The 3,130-nt window shown below is 39.0% G+C and overlaps 1 non-coding gene across 1 annotated transcript; it reads right to left on the bottom strand.

Moving 5' to 3' along the window:
• Window positions 1-864: 864 nt before the first annotated feature.
• On the bottom strand, window positions 865-972 carry LOC113001792 (small nucleolar RNA R71). Its single transcript, XR_003267278.1, has one exon. It is a non-coding gene; the product is annotated as a small nucleolar RNA R71 (small nucleolar RNA).
• Window positions 973-3,130: the final 2,158 nt, after the last annotated feature.

The following is a 3,130-nucleotide window of genomic DNA, read 5'->3' as shown; positions in this document are numbered from 1 at the left end:
TACTATCTGTTATGAACATTTGGTGTATCATTGCTCATTGGGAAACGACCTAGGATCACTTCCTAGTTACTACATTTTAATATTTATTTGATTCAGGTACAGCCTCGATCAAATTTGGCGTTGTTGCTGGGGAGCAGTGTCCAAAGGTTCATAATAACTAGTGTCGTGTTAGTGTTTAATTCTTTCGTGTTTTATGTTTAATTGTTAGTGTTGTGTTAGTGTGTGTGGGTGTGTTAGTGTTGTTTAGTGTCTTGGTATTTTGTTTGGTGTGTGTTCTGTTTTAGTTTTTCTGTTAAGCGCTTCCCCTGTTTCAGTTTTGGGTGTTTTGCTGTGAATAGTGTTTTGCGATGGATTTAGCGACCACTTTTACTTGCAGAAAAATAGAGTAGTAGTGGAAATCATGTAGTGACGGATTTTAACGACTACCCTTGTTGAATTACTTGGGATTTTTTGTTTTAGTATCTAGAGTTGTTATTTTTGGCTGAATTTTTTTGTGGTAACTTCTTTTAATCTATATTTTGTGGGTAAAATAGCTAGAGCCTTTAGTTTGGTCAGATTTGAAAGTTCCAAAAAAGTAGCAAATTTGATTTTTGTCAAAACTTCAAACGGCCATAACTTTTGTCAAAACTTCATGGCCTTGCAGGTGAAGACCCACACAAGCATCTGAAAGAAATCCATATTGTCTGCTCCACCATGAAACCACTAGATGTCCAGGAGGATCACATATTTCTGAAGGCCTTTCCTCATTCTTAAGAGGGAGTGGCAAAGGACTGGCTATATTACCTTGCTCCAAGGTCCATCACGAGCTGGGATGACCTCAAGAGAGTATTCTTAGAAAAAAATTTCCCTGCTTCCAGGACCACGACCATCAGAAAAAGATATTTCAGGCATTAAACAACTCAGTGGAGAGAGCTTATATGAATACTGGGAGAGATTTAAAAAATTATGTGCTAGTTGCCCTCACCACCAGATTTCAGAGCAGCTTCTCCTCCAATATTTTTATAAAGGACTCAACAATATGGAGAGAAGTATGATAGATGCTGCCAGTGGTGGAGCCCTTGGAGACATGACCCCTGCTGAAGCCAGAAATTTAATTGAGAAGATGGCTTCCAACTCCCAGCAATTCAGTACCAGAAGTGATGCTATTGTCATTAGAGGAGTGCATGAAGTAGCCACGAATTCATCAGGTGAGACTAAGAAGCTTGAAGGTAAACTAGATGCCTTGGTTAACCTGGTAACCTAACTGGCCATGAATAAAAAATCTGCACTTGTCGCTAGACTCTGTGGTTTATGTTCCTCTGCCGACCACCACACAGACCTTTGCCCTTCTGTGCAACAATCTGAAGCAATTGAACAGCTTGAAGCTTATGCTGCAAACATCTACAACAGACCTCCTCAACCTTAACAGCAAAATCAGCCACAACAGAATAATTAAGACCTCTCCAGCAACAGGTACAATCCCGGATGGAGGAATCATCCCAACCTTAGATGGTCGAATCCTTCACAACAGCAGCAGCAACAACAACAGACTTATTTTCAAAATGTTGTTGGCCCAAGCAGACCACACGTTCCTCCACCAATCCAGCAGCAACAATAGCAACAGCCCTAGAAACAGCAAATAGTTGAGGCCCCTCCGCAACCTTCCCTTGAAGAACTTGTGAGGCAAATGACTATGCAAAACATGCAGTTTCAGCAAGAGACCAGAGCCTCCATTTAGAGCTTAACTAATCAGATGGGACAGTTGGCTACACAGTTAAATCAACAATAGTCCCAGAATTATGATAGATTACCTTCTCAATCTGTCCAGAATCCCAAAAATGTGAGTGCCATTACATTGAGGTTAGGAAAGCAGTGTCAAGGACCTCAACCAGTAGCACCTTCCTCATCCGCCAATGAACCTGCCCAACCTCACTCTACTCCAGAAAAAGATGATGACAAAAATTTAAATAGTAAGTTACCTAACAATTTCTATGCAGGTGAATCTAAAGAGAAGCAACATATCCCTCTTCCATTCCCTCCAAGAGCAATTTCCAACAAAAAAATGGAAGAGGCAGAGAAGCAGATCTTGGAAACATTTAGGAAAGTAGAGGTAAACATACCTCTGCTGGATGCAATAAAGCAAATTCCAAGATATGCTAAATTCTTGAAGGAGTTGTGCACTAATAAGCAGAAGCTTAAAGGAAGTGAAAGAATTAGTATGGGCAAAAATGTCTCCGCATTGATTGGTAAATCTGTTCCCCAAATCCTTGAAAAATGTAAAGATCCAGGTACATTCAGCATACCTTGTATTATAGGGAACAATAAGTTTGACAATGTCATGCTAGATTTAGGAGCTTCTGTTAGTGTTATACCTCTGTCTATTTTTAATTCTCTATCTTTAGGTCCTTTGCAGTCAACTGATGTGGTAATTCATTTAGCTAATAGAAGTGTTGCCTATCCTGCTGGTTTCATAGAGGATGTCTTAGTTAGAGTTGGTGAGTTGATTTTCTGTTGATTTTTATATTTTAAATATGGAGGAGGGATTTTCTAAAGGATCAGTTCCCATCATTCTAGGCAGACCTTTTATGAAAACTGCTAGAACTAAGATAGATGTATATGCAGGCACACTATCTATGGAGTTTGGTGATATAACTGCTCATTTTAATATTCTTGATGCTATGAAACACCCATCAGAAGATCTTTTTGTATTTCGTGTTGAAATAATTGACCATATTGTTGATGAATACATGACTGATCTTCATTCTAATCTGCATGCCTGTCACTCTTCATGCATTGAATCTGAATTTGTACTTGATCATATGTCTGAATTTGATGCTGAGAGTGAATCTGAATTTGATATTGATTACATGTCTGCTGATGTTTTACCTCTTGAGATTGATTTTATAGAGTCAGGTAGAACTAACCATGTTTCAGGAAGTACACATACCTCTGACTTTCTTTATGAGGTACAGGCTAAGAAACTATCTCTTTCTACCACTATCCAGCCATCCACACCTGAATTGAAGCCTCTGCCATCAAATTTAAAATATGCTTACTTGGATGATAGCAAAAGTTTTCCAGTAATTATATCTGCCTCCCTTGTTGATGAGCAAGAGGAGAAGCTGTTATCAGTTCTCAAGAAGCATAAGAA

Source organism: Glycine max, chromosome 5 (genome assembly GCF_000004515.6).
Source record: "Glycine max cultivar Williams 82 chromosome 5, Glycine_max_v4.0, whole genome shotgun sequence".
NCBI classification, from domain to species: domain Eukaryota; kingdom Viridiplantae; phylum Streptophyta; class Magnoliopsida; order Fabales; family Fabaceae; genus Glycine; species Glycine max.
The sequence above is the reverse complement of the archived record's forward strand: the minus strand, read 5'-3'. Positions and strand labels throughout refer to the sequence as shown.